At 45.8% G+C, this 17,538-nt stretch overlaps 1 protein-coding gene across 4 annotated transcripts in view; it reads right to left on the reverse strand.

Moving 5' to 3' along the window:
- EIPR1 (EARP complex and GARP complex interacting protein 1) overlaps positions 1–17,538 on the reverse strand; it is a 164,866-nt gene that overhangs the window by 30,142 nt on the left and 117,186 nt on the right. The window lies entirely within an intron of this gene.

Here is a 17,538-nt window from a genome sequence, read left to right on the forward strand (position 1 = left end):
TGGGGACTCCCCAGTTCCAGCCACACGTCCCATGTGACCCCTGAACTCCCACGCATCATACAGAAAGCGCTGCTCTGTGTCACTGGCTGTTCCGTCCACGAGGTCCACCCTGGGAACCAACTCTCTGGAGTAGTTACACCTCTCCATCATGCTCAAACTCTAAACGCAAAACAAAGCTCGCTGAATTGTAGTTTTTTAACGTCTGATGTGTTGCTTTTTCTTCAGTCTAACCTGAGACTTGGCCAAGGCTTTGTGACTTCATTCCACGTTGTCTGGAGATACCGCCTGCCCAATTCCCACCTTACCAGCTAAATTTGTCTCCTTGCAGTCTCTGCCTGGTCCCATCCCAGCAGTATTTGCTGTTTTCCATCATCAAAACAAGAAAACAAACAGTGTCTTGCTTTAAGGACTTACCATCCAGACAGAGCCTAGCTCAAGTGCTGCTTCCAACAGGAAGTCAGCTTCAACCACGTGTGATGGCAACCAGCACTTACAGAGCTCCGACCACATGCCAGGCTTTACCTGTAACACTGTCACATCTGCCTTACTCTACACATGAGGTTGCTCAACTAGAAAGATTCAGAATTGGGTGCTGCACTCCTGTCTGAACAACCAGCCCTTATTGGCAAACAGGCTTCACAGCACAGGACCTGCAGTGCCTGGCTGGCTGGACCCTGTATCACAAGGCTCCGGGCCCTATTGCAGGACCCCGCGATCAAGGCACACTGCCTGCCCCACACGTGGCAAGGAAGAGGCAGCCCAGGGTACAAGTTTTCCGCGCCTCTAGCAGAGACTGAGCTGACCAGGAATAACTGCTCCCAACAGGACTCCTCCCCGCCACACACAGCCTTCAACATCCCGGCATGGACAGCTCCCTAATTCAAATGCAAGCTCCCTCAGTAACAGCACAGGACCTACCGAGGCTGAACATTGGACTCACCTGAGTGCCTGCTGGCAATGTCACTGGCAACGCCACAACTGCCGGAACCCCTGCTACCTCTGAAGAGGAACTTGCCCACCCCAAGGGCTGCAGTGGGGGTTCATGAGACATCGTGAAGCCCACCACCGGAGCTCCTCCACTGGGGTTGCAGCCCGTCACCGGCCACGAAGCCACATCAGGGAGCTGGGGCCAGCACAATGCTGAAGTGGAATAGAGCAGAGCACAGTGTGCCACAGGCTTGCAATGTGAGTACTCCCTTGTGAAACGTTTATTTCAGTTATGTGCATATATATATACACACACGTGTGTGGAGGAAGTCATCATGTCAAACTATCTGTAGGTCCAGTCAAAACAAATTTGGAAAATACTGCTTTAGATCATATTGTTGGGTTTCTGCCCACCCCCCAGCTTTACAGAAGTGTCCTTGACAAATGGAATTTGTGTATATTTACGTAGTACACTGTGGGGTGTGTGTGTGTGTGTGTGTGTGTGTGTGCGTGTGACAGGGTATTGCTTGTCACCCAGGCTAGAGTGCAGTGGTGCAATCATGGCTCACTGCAGCCCTGACCTCCATTTGTATATATTTAAATAGTACACTGTGTTGTGTATGTGTGTGCATGCACACATGTGTGTGTCTGTGTGTGTGTGTGTGTGTGTGTGTGTGTGTCTGTGTGTGTATGACAAGGTATTGCTTGTCACCCAGGCTAGAGTGCAGTGGTGCAATCACGGCCCACTGCACCCTTGACCTCCTGGGTCCAAGCAGTCCTCCCACCTCAGCCTCTCAAGTACCTGGGATCACAGCTACAGGCTACCATGTTCAGCTAATTTTTAAATTTTTTTTGTGAAGACAAGAGCTCCCTACATTGCCTAGGCTGGTCTCGAATGCCTGGGCTCAAGCAATCCTTCCATCTCAGCCTCTCTAAGTGCTGGAATTACAGGCATGAGCCACCACGCCTGGCCACAATGTGAAGTTTTGATGTGCATATACATTGTGAAATTACTGCCACAATTATACTAATTAACATATCCATCACCCCACATAGTTAACCCCACCTTTTTTGTCATGAGAACACTTAAGATGCATTCTTAGCCAATTTCAAGTACACATTATTATTAACTACAGTTCTCATGCTGTACGTGAGGCATCAGAACGTATTCATCTTACAAGCGGAACATTCCTCACCTTTGACCAACACCTCCCGATTCCCAGTCCCTCCCACCGGCCTCTGGTAACCGCCTTTCTAGAAGTCTGACGTTTTCAGATCCCACAGGTAAGTGAAATCATGCAGTGTTTGTTTTCTCGGTCTCATTTTACTTAGCATAATGTGCTTCAGATCCTTCCATACTGTTTCAAATGGCAGGACTGCCTTCTTTTTAAAGACTGAAAAATATTCCCCTGTAGATGTATCTACCACAATTTCTTTATCCCTTCATCTGTCAAATGGACAATTATGTATTTTCGACATCTTGGCTACTGTGAATAATGCTGCCACTGACATGGAGGTGCAGAGATCTCTCTGGGCTACTGACCTCCTTTCCTGTGGATAGATACACAGACATACGACTGCAGGGTTGTCGCTCTGCTTTTAATTTTTGAGGAGCCTCCAAACCATTTTTCCATTATGTTCAGTCCCATCTAGAATACATACAAGTGTTTCCTTTTCTCCACATTCTCTCCAAGACTTATCTTTCGTCTTTTTCATACTGGCCATCCTAACAGGTGTGAGGTGCTATCTCACTTTCCTGACGGTCAGTGACGCCAAGCACCTTTTCACATGCCTATTGGATATCTGCATGCCTTCTTCAGAAAAATGTCTATTCAGGCCCTTGACTCCTTTTTAAACTGGGTTGTTTTGTTTGCTTGCTATTGAGTTGCAAGAGTTCCTTATGTATTTTGGATATTAGCCCCTTACTGGATGTATGGTTGCTTCCACCCTGTACATTGCCTTTTCATTTTGCTGATGTTCCTTCTGCAGTACAGATGCACTCTCATGTGTTTATTTTTGCTTTGGCTGCTTGTGCTTTCGTGTCTTATCCAAAAGATCACTGATAAGGTCTGGCTTGGTGTTCTCACACAAATCTCGCATCAAATTGTAATTCCCATTATTGAAAGAGGGGCCTGGTGGGAGGCGATGGTGTCACGGGGACAGCTTTTTCCCATGCTGTTCTCGTGACAGTAAATAAGTCTCATGAGATCCGGTGGTTTTATAAAGGACAATTTCCCCTGCACATGCTCTCTTGCGTGCTGCCACGTAAGACATGCCTTTGCCCCTCCTTCACCTTCTGCCATGACTGTGAGGCCTCCCCAGCCACATGGAACTGTAAGTCCAATAAGCTTCTTTTTCTTTATAAATTACCCAGTCTCAGGTATGTCTTTATTAGCAGCATAACCCAGTAAACTGGCACTGCAGGGAGTGGGACACTGCTGTAAACTTAACCAAAACTGTGGAAGTGACGCTAGAACTGGGTAACAGGTAAATGTTGGAACAGTTTGGAGGGCTCAGAAGAAGATAGGAAAATGTGGGAAAGTTTGGAACTTGCTAGAGGCTTGGAGGGCTCACAAGACAAGAAGATGTAGGAAAGTTTGGAACTTCCACAGACTTGTTGAATGGCTTTGACCAAAATGCTTACAGTGATGCTGGGAGCTGGAGTAATGGATACTTGCTATGCCTTAGCAAAGAAACTGTGGCATTTTGCCCCTGCCTGAGAGATCTGTGGAACTTTGAACTTGAAAGAGATTATTCGGGGTATCTGGCAGAAGAAATTTCTAAGTGATGAAGCACTCAAGAGGAAGCAGAGGATAAAAGTTGGAAAATTTGAGCCTATGTCATGGAAAAGAAAAACCCATTTTCTGGGGAGAACTTCAAGCCTGCTGCAGAAATTTGCACAAGTAACAAGAAGTTGAACATTAATCACCAAGACAATGAAAACATTTCTCCAGGGCTTGTCAGAGACTTTCATGGAAGCCACTCCCATCACAGGCCCAGAGGCCTAGGAGGAAAAAAAAGGTTTCATGGGACAGGCCCAGGGTCCCTCTGCTCTGCACCACCTTGGGACATGGTGCCCTGCATCCCAGCTGCTCTGCTCCAGCTGTGACTAAAAGGGGCCAAGGTACAGCTCAGTCTATTGCGTCAGAGGGTGCAAGCCCCAAGCCTTGGCACTCCCACATGGTGTTGAGCCTGTGAGTGAAAAGAAGTCAAGAATTAAGGTTTGGAAACCTCTGCTTAGATTTCAGACGATGTATGGAAATGTCTGGATGTCCAGGCAGAAGTGTGCGGTAGGGGCAGAGCCCTTATGAAGAAGCCCTGCTAGGGCAGGGCAGAAGGGAAATGTGAAGTCAGAGCTGCCACACAGAGTCCCCACTGGGGCACAACCTAGTAAAACTGTGAGAAGAGGGCCACCATCCTCCAGACCCCAGAATGGTAGATCCACCAACAGCTGGCACCGTGCACCTGGAAAAGCTGCAGATACTCAATGCCAGCCCGTGAAAGCAGCTGGTGGTGTGTGCCCTGCAAAGCCAAAGTGGCAGAGCTGCTCAAGGTATCTGGGATCCCACCTCTTGCATCAGCATGACCTGGATGTGAGACATGGAGTCAAAGGAAATCATTTTGGAACTTTAAGGTTTAATGACTGCCCCATTGGACTTTCAACTTGCCTGGGGCCTGTAGCCCTTTTGTTTTGGCCAATTTCTCCCATTTGGAATGGGTGTATTTACCCAATGCCTGTACCATCATTGTATTTAGGAAGTTACTAAGTTGCTTTGACTTTACAGATGCATAGGCAGAAGAGACTTAGCTTGTCTCAGATAAGACTTTGGACTTGAACTTTTGGGTTAATGCTGGAATAAGTTAAGACTTTCAGGGACTTGTTGGAAGGTCATGATTGTGTTTTGAAATGTGAGGACATGAGATCTGGGAGGGGCCAGGGGAATGATATGGTCTGGCTGTGTCTCCACTCAAATCTCACCTTGAATTATAATCCCCACAATCCCCACATGTGAAGGGCAGGACCAGGTAGACATAATTGAATCATGGGGGCAATTTCCCCCATGAGATTCTTGTGATAATGAGTGAGTCTCATGAGATCTGATGATTTTATTGGCCTCTGGCATTTCCTCTGCTTGCACTCATTCCATCCTGCTGCCCTGTGAAGAAGGTGCTTGCTTCTTTGCCTTCCACCATGTGTATAAGTTTCCTGAGGCCTCTCCAGCAATGTGGAACTGTGAGTTAATTAAACCTCTTTCCTTTATAAATTACCCAGTCTGAGGAATGTCTTTATTAGCAGGAGAACAGACTAACACACCCTGGTCAAATGCTGAATTAATAAAGTCACATTTGGGTGAAAGTATATGACAAATAAATTATTTTATTTTTGAGGAGAACTTCAGCTGGAGGACGAACAGACCAGTTGTCATGGAATAACAAAATCTTGTAGTTGCTGTCCAGTCCAGCTTCCCAGCAGTGAGCATGAGCTACTGGTATAAAGTATTTGTAAAATCAACCAGAAAAGATTTTCCTGGAGATCCATGCATTTAGTTAGAATAATGGAATGGTAAGGAACTCCTCCTTGAAAACAATAAGGGCACAAGCTTTTGCATCATAGCCAAGTTTACACTTAGTGTGCCTGCTGCTTTAGCACATCCCAACACAGTCATTCTCTCCTTGGCATCCTTAATTCCTGTAGGGGCTCTATTATCAGCTGGAGTTGGTGTCTTTCCATGGCAATAACACCAAAACAGTGACGTTTCATCAGCAGTACAGACTAGTTCTGGCCTCAGATTTTCAATAGCTTTGAGCTTGGAAAGCATGTCAAAGAATTTCTCCACTGCTTCATGATTAGCAGATGTTTTATCACCACACATCTTTTAAAATTTAATGCTGTGTCTTTTCTTACATTTCTGCAATGAGTCTGTTGAATGTTCACAGTTCCCTTCCATTTACAGTTCATCGTGATAGATCTTTGCTTGTTTAAAGAGCAGTATTCTGTTAAGTGGCAGTGTTCACTGCAATGCTGATGAATCCACTCTTTCAATACACAATTAGGATCTTCAGTTTTTGCTTTATGCAATGTTTTTCTATTTTTCATTAATGTCTGTTCATTACTTTCAGCAAAAAACTTCAACAGTTTATCCTTCCGTTTCTTCAGCTCATATGTGGTGTCATGCCAACATGATACTCTTCTGTTTCACAGTTAACATCGCTGTCCAGTTTCTCCAACAGCATGACTTTCTGTGCTATAGATAAATACAAATGCTTCCTTTTTTTCATATCACTATTACTCACAGGGGTATGTGCTAGCTTTTGTTGACATTTTCAGCACTATCTTTACACCACACAGGAACACAATTCTTCCTATCCATGAACACGGAACATTTTTCCATTCGTTTGCATCTTCTTCAATTTCTTTCATCAACGGTTTGTAGTTCTCAGTGTACAGATGTTTCATTGGCTTGATAAGTTATTCCTAAAAATTTTATTCTTTTTGATGTTGTTGTAAATGAAACTGTTCTCCTAATTTCTTTCCTGGATAGTTCATTGTCAGTATACAAAAATGCAAAGAATAAGCAAAAAACACAGTGATTAATGCACATAGGTCTTGGCCATGTGGAACACTGTGGGGAACCTGCCATTGGCAAATCCAGCCTGCACACATGACATTTTCTTACTCTTTGTGATTGTGTGTGGGGAAATGTGGGCATGTGAAGAAAAGATACACTGCAGCTGAAGGAGGCAGGAGGGTTTTTCCCCTTGGGGATGGTGAATAAACTGTGTGTTATGCACTTGCATTTTGACTATAACCCACCACATGAGATTAGGTGTAACATTTTCCACTTGTGGTATCATATTCATGCTTTAAATGTTTCAGACTTTTGAGCATTTAGGATTTCAAATTTTCATATCAGGATTACACCACCTATACCATTTATTGAAGAGACTGTCTTTTTCCCATTGTGTATTCTTGGTATCTTTCTCAAAGGTTAGTTAACCATATAAGTGGTGGGTTTATTTCCTTATGATTAGGAAGTGTAATGTCTTGGACTTTGTTCTTCTTTCTCAAAGTTGCATTACCTAGTCAAGGTGTTTTGGGGTTCCATATGAATTTCGGACATTTTTTCTCTATTTCTATGATAACTGCCATCAGAATTTTGATGGATATTGCACTGAATCTGTAGATCATTTTGGGTAGTATGGACATTTTGACAATATTAATTCTTCCCACCCATGAACACTGAACATCTTTCCATTGGTTTGCACCTTCTTCAATTTATTTTATCAATGTTTTATAGTTTTCATCATACAGATTTTTCACTGCCTTGGTAAACGTTACTCCTAAGAAATTTATTCTTTTTGATGCTGTTGTAAATGGGACTGTTTTCTTAATTTCTTTCTTAGATAGTTCATTGTCAGTATACAGAAATGCAACTGATTCTTGTATGCTGATTTTGTATCCTGCAACTTTACTGAATTTGTTTAGTGATTCTAACAATGTTTTAGTGGAGTCTTTAAGGTTTTCTATATTAGGATCATGTTGTCTGCAAACACTTTATCCTTTTCTGATCTGGATGCCTTTGTTCTTTATTTATTTTTCTTGCCTAATTCCTCTCACTAGAGCTTTCAGCTACTATGGTGGATAAAAGTGGCAAGAGTGGGCATCCATGTCTTGTTCCTGATATTACAAGAAAAGTTTTCAACTTTTCAAATGTTAGTTGTTGGTTGACACACATGCCATATATGGCTTTTTATTATGTTGAGGTAAATTACTTCTATATCTAATCTGTTCAGAGTTTTTATCATGTAAAGATGTGGAATTCTGTCAAATACATTTTCTGCCTCTACTGAGATGCTCGTATGGCTTTTGTCCATTTTGCTAATGTGGTACATCACATTTACTGACTTGGGTATATTGAACCATCCTTGCAACTGAGGAACAAATCCCCCTTAATAATGGTATGCAATCCTTTTACTGTGCTGCTGTATTTGGTTTGCTAGCATTTTATTGAGGACTTGCACCTACATTCATCAGATATTCTATTCTAATTTTCTCTGCTAGTAGTGTCTTTGTCTGGCTTTAACATCACACTAATGCTGGCCTCATAAAATAAGTTTGGAAGTGTTCCCTCCTCTTAATTTTGTTGGAAGAATTTGAAAAGAACAAACATTAATTCTTCTTAAAATGTCTTGCAGAATTCAGCAGTGAACCAAGCAGGTCCTTGACTTTTCTTTGTTGGGAGATCTGTTATTACTGATTTGATCTCTTTACTAATTATTGGTTTATTCAGATTTTCTATTTATTCTTTATTCAGTCTTGGTAGGTTGTGTGTTTCCTCTACTTCTTCTAGGTTATCCAATTTGTTTATGCATAATTGTTTACAAGTAGTCTCTTACGATCCTTTGTATTTCTGTGGAACCATTTATAATGTCCCTTGTTTCTGATTTCATTTGTGTTTTCTCACTTTTCTTAGCCTCACTAAAGGCTTGCCAATTTGTTTATCTTTTCAAAAAGCAGCTCTTACTTTTGATATTTCTATTGCTTTTCTCATCTCTACTTCACATATTTCTGCTCCAGTCTTTGTTATTTCCTTCCTTTTGCTAACTCTGGGTTTAGTTTGTTCTTTCCTGTAGTTCCCTGAAGTATACAGTTGAGTTGATTATTTGAGATCTTTCTTTTTTTCTTAATGTAGGCATTTATTGCTATTAAATTCCCTCTTAGAACGGCTTTGTCTGCATCCCATAGTTTTGGGTATGTTATGGCTCCATTTTTGTTTGCCATAAAATGTTTTTTGATCTCCTGTTTCACTGTTGGTCTTTTTTTTAGCTATTTTAGGCCTTTTGACTGGAATTTACTTTGAGGTGCATCATCCCCCTTCTGCCTGCCTCACTGAACACGGGCCCATTATGATCCATTTCCACAGTGTTAGGACGGCATCACACTCACACTCCTCTCAGGGGAGAGAGCCGGCTCCCCCATGTTGTATAGGCCTTAGCTGGGTTTGCTTTTATGAAAATTCCATCAGCAGCCCTATGGATGGCTGTCTACTCCACTGTTTCTGTGTGCGTCCCTATCAGCACTGGCTTCTCTCCTTTCTCAGCTACCCTGACAAGCACATGCACTTAGGTCTAACAAGTTTTGTTAACTAAATAATAAACAGCCCTAAGTGGTCATGAAAGGAGTTCTCCTCTGAGTAAAACACAAGAAGCCTCTTGCCTTTGTGAAGTCTCAGGTTAAGCTGTATTACTTCACATTGTAAACGCAACGTCATATGTGCCCATTAAAAAGTTTAAAACTCTAGAAAAGCAAAAGTCTGCCACACTCCCACTCACAGACGATAACCATTGTTAATAAGTAAGTGACTGATATACAGCTTTCCAGGTCTTTTCTGTGCATACACTGATGTATAATACAGTCATAATTATTACTGACAGAAATGTGATCAGGCTATTAACATTATTCTGCAACTTACTTTTTTCTTTTTTTATTTTTACTTAAAAGATATCCTGGGTAACTTTCCATATCAAATAGATATAATTCTTTCCAAAGGCTACACAGAATTCTATTGTGCGAATTTCCATAATTTTTTAATCCAATTCCCGTGTATGACACTTCAGTTGTTTCCAATTTTTCACACAATTGATTCATACAATGAAGCACTAAGTATCCTGGAGACAGACTTCTTGGCTGGCGTTGGGATAAGTACTTAGAGCTATAATTGCTGGGCCAAAAGACAGACACGTTGCCCAAACTGTCTTCCTAAAAGGTGTGTTTCCCCCACATTCTCAGGGACACTGGATCCCAGCCATAACTGTGACAGTGACCGTGCTGATCCCTTCTTCACGCCGACCTTGCGGGGCATGTCTTCACTGCTTCAATCTGTTTCCTAACAACCGGCGAGTCTGTCCACCTGTCGAATGTGTACCGGCTGCTTCTATCACTTCTGTGAATTGCTTCTTCATTCATAGCCTCTATTTTGGGAGCCTTCAAAGGAAAGTCTGTTGACTTGCTCTTCATCAAAGTTCCATCTGGGTAAAATTTCTGGTGAGCTGAGGTCTAAGTGGGTGAAGAATTTCAGCAATAAAGAAGTCACTAACTTTTCCCTTAGAATTTTGAAAATCTCAAAGTCAGGAGTCAAAGTTCCCAGCACCTTGAGCCTGTGTCAGCAGGCTTTCTGGATAAGGGCTCAATGACAAGTATTTTCAGTTTCGTGGGCCGGGTCAGGCTTCTGTGCTACTCAGTTCTGCCACTGTATCACAGGAGTGGCTACAGGCAATACACATCCAAAGGGCAGCAGCCAGGGCGCAACCAAGCAGGCAGCAGACTAGATCAGGCCCAGGGCCACAGAGTCGGGGCGGGGGGGTGTGGGTCCACATTACCGCTAGAATTAAACATGAAACTAAACAAAACACTAATAGGAATGAGGCCACATGTGTTTGGCATGTCTTGTATTTTGCTGCTTTTTTTCACAATAAATTGTGGTTTATGCTGCTGAGTTCACTGGCTGAAAATATCTAATACATCACATGCTTCAATTCTGAAATTGAAAAGAACATTTGCTTTAAACATGCCTGACTGAAGCACTCAGACCTCCTTCCTGTTTCTCTCCCTTTTCCATCTTTAAGAACAGGCATGAGTCCCCGAGAGTGGGCGGGAGTGCTCCATGCCAGCTGGGGACTGCCACATAGGTGGCTCTGGTGGCCAGGGCCCAGTGTCACAACGCTCCACATTGGGAGTCCCAACATGGCCAATGCACAATACGGAAGGAGGCCAGGCCCGGCTGCCGGAGCCCAGGGCATGGCAGTGAACACCTGATAGAAGGGGAAAAAGAAAGCCTCATGCCTCACTCATGTCGGGGCTCCCTGCAGCCCTGTGCCGCCATGGCACATGCTGTAAGAGTGCAGGAAGCTGCTGAATGACAAGCAGCAGTATTCCCAAAACTGAGCATGTTCTCTGGGAACCTCTGCAGCCTCTTTCCAAGCCCTGCCCTTGTGCTGGAAGACGCTCCTACTTTGCACAAGAGACCTGCTTTCTTGACTGTCAAGATTCTGTGCTTTGAAATAAGTGTTCGCCTCTGCAGCCACAAGGCCACAGCCTCCAAAAGACCCTCCAGAGAGCTCAGCTAACCAGCTGGCCCTGGGCTACAGCCACATCTCTATGTCATCCGTTTTGTCTTGCTGGGACAGGAACTCGAAGCCTCAAGAAAATAGCTTTCTTTTTCATAAAACGTGAGTAAAGAATTTCAGCAAAGTAATTATCCTGCCTTTTAGGTACATATGTGTTGTCCGCCAGCAAGTTAGAACAGTTTAAGACTAACACGCAAACTCGCAAATCAAAAATTTTGGAAGGTGCGAATCAAAAAGGAAAACGAAGAAGACAACTCCTGATGCCTGCCTACCTGTTACTCACTACTCTCTTCAAAGGCGTATGAGTCAGCGGACCACTACAAATGATTTAAAAAGGTGGTGCTGATGTGGAGACACAGGACCAGGCCACGTCCCCTCAGCTCCTCCCTCTTCATGGCCTCAACCGGCCTTCGTCTGAAGATCAAGAGCCATGACCATCTGCACAGCAGCAGATGGCTTTTAACAAAGGTTTCCTTTAGAAACGCAAATGTGCACACACAAACACACACATGTGTGCGCACACACATACACGATAGCCACAGCTCTCGATGGCTTCCTGGGGTGACTGGCAAGCATGCAAGTGGGCGTGGTCCCTCAGGTCCATGCCGTGGCACTGTCTAATTTTTTAAAGCACCCGACAAGCGTGCAAAGCTTTTGGCTTCTGCAACTACAGTTCTTCAAAGAAGTCTCGAAATGAACTTAATTCAACTCCAAGTTTTTGCGAAACTTAAGATTCCACACGTTTATTATAGAATGTGGGATTTTAAAGGGTTATCACATAATACAAATGCACAAAATTACCAGAAAGCACATCAAAATCATTTCTTTGAGTAATAATTCCTTGTTATTAATCACATTTCCTGGTAGACACTGACCCATCAGCACTTGGTTCAGAAGTAAAGAAGGCCCAAAATTGACACCCATCGCCTGACCACGCATCTTCCGCTGTGCGAGAGAGCTGGCACTGAAACAGCCCTTCCTCCCTCCCAGTGAGGCCTCAGGCCAGGACTTCTGTGGAGAAAAGTGGGTTTTGCCAGATGAGTGCTAGTAATCACGGCGAGGGCAACACCAGCCCCCAGGCACTCCCGCTGACATGCTAAGAGCGCCCCTCACATGTGTGATGGCGCTGGCTCCACACCACCCTCCTGCCACCCAAAAATGAACAGTCACAGCCCGTGGCACGGAGCTGAACAACCTGTGAGGCAGGGAGGCTGCCACGACACCCCCATTGGGTACTGCATATTAAAGGCTACGGAATACTGTTACATCCACCAAGAATATGTGGGAAGACGCATGAACCAGGCAGAAAAACGATGATTAAAGATCGGAAGCTGGGCTCAGAGAGTCTGTTATGGAACCCAGCCAACGTGGCATCTCTGGTGAGTCAGGAACGAACACAGTCCTCATGCTTGTCCCTTGCTGCCTGGGCCAGGGACATGATTAGAACCTTGAGAGCTCAGGCCAGGGTGACGGTTTCACACAGGAGGACACGGCACCTGTGAGCAATGCCCGAGGACCTCGCTGAGAACCACACCCGAGAAAGGTGACTACAGGGCCAGGACAGGACACACGGGCCAGGGAGCAGAAGGAATGCAACGTGTGCAAGACCAGCCAGGCAGGCCAGGGACCACTTCAGGACAGGACCCCGGAGGGCAGGCTCACTGCAGGTGGCACCCAAGGTGTCTGCTGGGTGCAGGCCTGGGCTACCCGGATGGCATTCTGCTCCTCACACTGACCGTGAGCCTAGAGGTGACTCCTACGCTCTTCCTTATTGTACAGATGAGGCAACACACACAGAAAGTTGCGTGACCAGCCCCAAATTAAAAAGCTGTAAGTGGCAGAGCTGAGATTCAGCCAAGGGCTGACTCAGTATTTCCAGGTCTGCAGCTGGCCTGAAAGCTCATCAACTTCAGGAAGCTTGTTGGCTTCAATATCACCATTAGGCAAAAGGACGAAGAGTGCACTGCCTGGTACCTTCAAAGCCGCCGACTATATTGACTTATACATGTTAACGCACGAGGAAAACAAAGCCATGTGGCTGTGGTTTCTCAGTGGCTGCAGCCGCCACCACGGCTCCTCATAAGGATGTGTGCAGACACACCCAGGAAGGGACTCAACTGAGCGGTCCCCACACAGGTCCATCTGGGACATGGGGAGGGCAAGGAGGAGCTGTCCAAACAAACGGCAAATGATTAACCTGAGAATCAAGATCTGACTCTTCAGAATTAAGGAGTATTTTGAAAACCACACATACACAACATACATATGGCAGTCAGGCCTGGGCCAGGTTCGCTTTCCACAGTTCCAGTTACCGGGGGTCAGCCGCAGTCTAAAAACACATGAGTACAACAAGGTGTAGGGAGACGGGGACAGAGACCACATTCACAGAAGCTTCAATACAGAATTGTCTTACCGGCATTCTATTTTGTTAGTCATTGCTGCGTTAAACTCTCATTGCATCTAATTAATAACTTATGCTTTATCATATGTATTGCACACAGGGAAAAACACCGTACATCTAGGGCTCCACACTATTAGCAGTTTCAGGCGTGCACTGGGGTCTTGGACCAGGGACTGCTGTACAACTAAGAGCACAGGTCACATGTAGCTCACTGAGAGGCGGGCACAGAACAGCCGTGGTGCATGAGTCTGAGGCGGCCTGAGTGGATTCAGCTCCAGGTGCCTGCGTCTCTCTGAGTCTTGGTTTCCTCATCTGTCCATGTTGGATTCAGCTCCGGGTGCCTGCATCTCTCTGAGTCTTGGTTTCCTCATCTGTCCTGGGTGGATTCCGTTCTGGGTGCCTGCGTCTCTCTGAGTCTTGGTTTCCTCATCTGTCCATGTTGGATTCAGCTCCGGGTGCCTGCGTCTCTCTGAGTCTTGGTTTCCTCATCTGTCCTGGGTGGATTCCGTTCTGGGTGCCTGCGTTTCTCTGAGTCTTGGCTTCCTCATCTGTCCAAGTTGGATTCAGCTCCAGGTGCCTGTGTCTCTCTGAGTCCTAGTTTCCTCATCTGTCCAGGTTGGATTCAGCTCCAGGTACCTGCGTCTCTCTGAGTCTTGGCTTCCTCATCTGTCCAGCTTGGATTCAGCTCCGGGTGCCTGTGTCTCTCTGAGTCTTGGTTTCCTCATCTGTCCTGGGTGGATTCAGCTCCAGGTGCCTGCATCTCTCTGAGTCTTGGCTTCCTCACCCACCCAGTCTGGATTCAGCTCTAGGCACCTGCGTCTCTCTGAGTCTTGGCTTCCTCACGCCCCGGTGGGGAGAACAGCAGTAAACGGACGCTGCAGGTTTGGGACGATCAAGAGTCAGTGTCGAGAACAGGCCTGCACACAGGTGGTATTCAACAGGCCGTAGCTGCTGTCAGACACAACGAGCCCTGTGCTCCTCAAGTTGGACGTGGTGCCGCCCTCCATGGACATTCGAGATATCCGAGGGGGGAAGGACGTTTTTGGTCTCACGAACCTCCCTCATGTGCAAACAGCCTTCAACGGCAAAGGCTTATCTCACCCCAGTTGCCACAGCCTCCCTCACGAAAACCATAAAAGCTCCTTTAAAATTTGGCTGCAACACTGAAATGGTCACCTTTACACACACGAAAAACATTCCATGGAGATGTATTTTAAGAGAAAAAAACCTCCAAGAGAAGTCTAAAACTCAGTGTTTTATATATTCCGAAAGGCATGCAGACTCAAGCATGTGCAGCCATCCTGCCCGTGTCTTCCCCAGGAGCTCGGGACCAGAGTCACCAGCACGGCTTCTGGAGCGCCCCTTCCACGGTGATCTTCTGCACATCAGCTGGGCCTCACTTGTCTCCCTCTGGAGCCGCAGGAGGTCCTGCCGCCTGCACGGGCCTGCACTCTGGGCCCTGCGGGGAGGCTGCTTGTTCTCTGCTGCTTTTAAGTCTAACGCACAGAGTGGGAGACTTTCCTCACCTCTGTCCCTCTACACAGACACCATACACCATGCACACCCCACAGTGTCACAGGGGCCCAGACTGCAGCCATCCTCCCGGTCTCCCCAGTGTCAGGAGAATTTGGAGAACTTCCTTTTTCACAGAGAAAAGGTCCAATGTGGAAAATTAACTCTGAATAACTTCAGGGTATGAATCAAGGGATGCCTTTGAATGTTTGCCATTCACTTCTGAGAGGTCCATCTTGCAGTCTCTGAATTACATGAGTGTGGAGAGAAAGGGACTTGCCTCCCATGCTGCAAGAGGCCATCTGGCCACATGGTCCACATGCCCTGAGATTCGCAGACAGAACAGGCAGGACAGCAGGCCCTCCGGCTCCTCACATTCACCACACCACTCACCACCACTACTTTGCCTTGGGAAAGATTGCGTAGGGAGAAGGGAGCCAGCCAGCCTGTGATGAAGCTCCCAAAGGTGTCCTTCTGGAACTGTCTAAGCTTGGCATGAAGAGAGCCTTCTGGGAGGCTCAAAGGGGAGAGCCTCAAAAGGGAGAGTGTGTCAAAGGGAAAGGAAAAAAAGACACAAAACCCGACAGTCAACAGGTGAAGTGCCACATCCAAGGACGGGACATGGCCTGGCTCCGTCCGGCCTCCTGCACAGCCCAACTCCGCCCAGCCATCGGGAGAGTCTGAGAGCGGAGCTACAGGGCAAGGGGAGGCATCGAGGGTCTGGGACCTCCGGGGACAGGTCCCAACAGGCTCTGTCTTCCCCTCCTCAATATTATGGGTGGATATGGGCCAGTTCACAAACTAAAATATGCAAATAAAGCCAACAAAACCCCACAGGTGCACACAGAAGGAAGAGTAGCTAAAAACCACCTTCACACAGGAAATGTGGCTGGGGAATCTTCAAGTACAGACAACCCAGGCTCACCTTAGGAAAAGGACCATCTCTGGTTGATGCACAGGTGCTCACACACAGAGGGCGGCTCACTGGCAGGCAGTTCTGCCTTCTGATTTGGCCATGAGGCGGGGCATCGTGCATCCGCTCTGCATGGGACGTCCGGGTGCCTGTTGCTCTCCATGTGTGACCCTGCCCTCAGCACGGCGCAGACCTCAGGACATGCCTTCCTGGCTGCTCATTAACCCCAGCTAGGCTTCTCCTAACTCTTATTTTATTTCCACCTCATTCCTTACATATAGGGGTCTTTGATCCAATAACATGTATTCACATACGAAGCTTCAATAAACAAATCAACCACCACCAGATCCTCCTAAAGCAAAGCCAGCAGATAGTCCTAAAGAAAAGCATTTCGAAGGCATCTCCGCAGAGCTGAGATGCAGATGCCACAAGGTAACCCATGGGGGCCCAATTGCCAGACAGAATTACGGTAGGGAGAGCTCCTTATCGTGTCTCTCACTGTGTATCCATGGGTGACACATCTGGAAATAACTGCTGTTATTTTATATGTACGTAGCAATCCCCATAATCATCACTGTTTGCAGTATACCTTGGAATAACTGGAGTATGCAAAGTGCAATAAAAAGAGAATTTCTATTTTATCATGGACCATCACCATGAAACTGGTGCTATAAACATGAGAAAATAACCTAGAATTTCTGCCATACGCGCTACTCCAAACTCAGACATTTATTTCTTTGTTCGTAAAAATCACCCACTTTTCTGCTTTATCACCCTCTACCACTGAATTGGAGAGAACATAAAATGATATGAACGCGTCAAGAACAAAGTGGCATGCACCTGATGTAACTACGTTGCACCCTTCCTCACTACCGAGGGGAAGGTGCTGGAAATGAGCTGTCTCTGTAAATAAGCCCAAGTAAACTGAAACAAGCAAATAACAAGCTGAGCTTCTTTGAGGCAGTTAACAATGGTCGCCATCGTGGGATACAGTCCTAATTTGGCAGGTTTCATGCTGGTCAAACAAAATATATACTTTTCTTCTTCAAATAAGTGATTCTGAACTGACTGATTCACCATTCTTGACTCTGGCACCTGGGGTGAGAATAACCCAAGGGACACCAAGAAATTCTCAGAACAACCTCAACACAGAATCAACTTACAAGCAATGGTGTGCAGATGCTTGCTAGCCCTGCCGCCATGTAGGATGGGAAGGGGAGGAGCCGGGACAAATGGCAAAAGGCACAACTCCTAGCAGAACAGAAGCCGCGACTCCACACCACACACCAGGCAGCAGCCACCGACAGCTGGATGACAGCAGCTTCAGGTGGCACGGAAGCTTGTGCTCAGACTAAGCTTCCTAACACTCAAGCTTACTGCTGTACTGAAAAAGGGAAAACTTTAAGAGATGTGTATCTGCCCAATGATGGTGATTATGTTATTGCTTACCGGTCAAACTTTGAAAAATGCTTTAAAAAAAGAACGTAATGAATTATTTCTCCAGTTACAAATCGTTTACAACCCACAAACTTGGCAACGTGGTTAATTTCTTCCTGCTTGAAAAGTCACAATAAAGCATGTGACAACTTTCCACACAAGCAAGAAGTATTAAAAAGGAAACTCCGAGAATCATACCACTCAGCCCCCAAGCTCCCTT

The sequence above is a fragment of the Cebus imitator genome, unplaced genomic scaffold, assembly GCF_001604975.1.
Source record: "Cebus imitator isolate Cc_AM_T3 unplaced genomic scaffold, Cebus_imitator-1.0 Scaffold139, whole genome shotgun sequence".
In the NCBI taxonomy this organism is placed as follows: Eukaryota; Metazoa; Chordata; class Mammalia; order Primates; family Cebidae; genus Cebus; species Cebus imitator.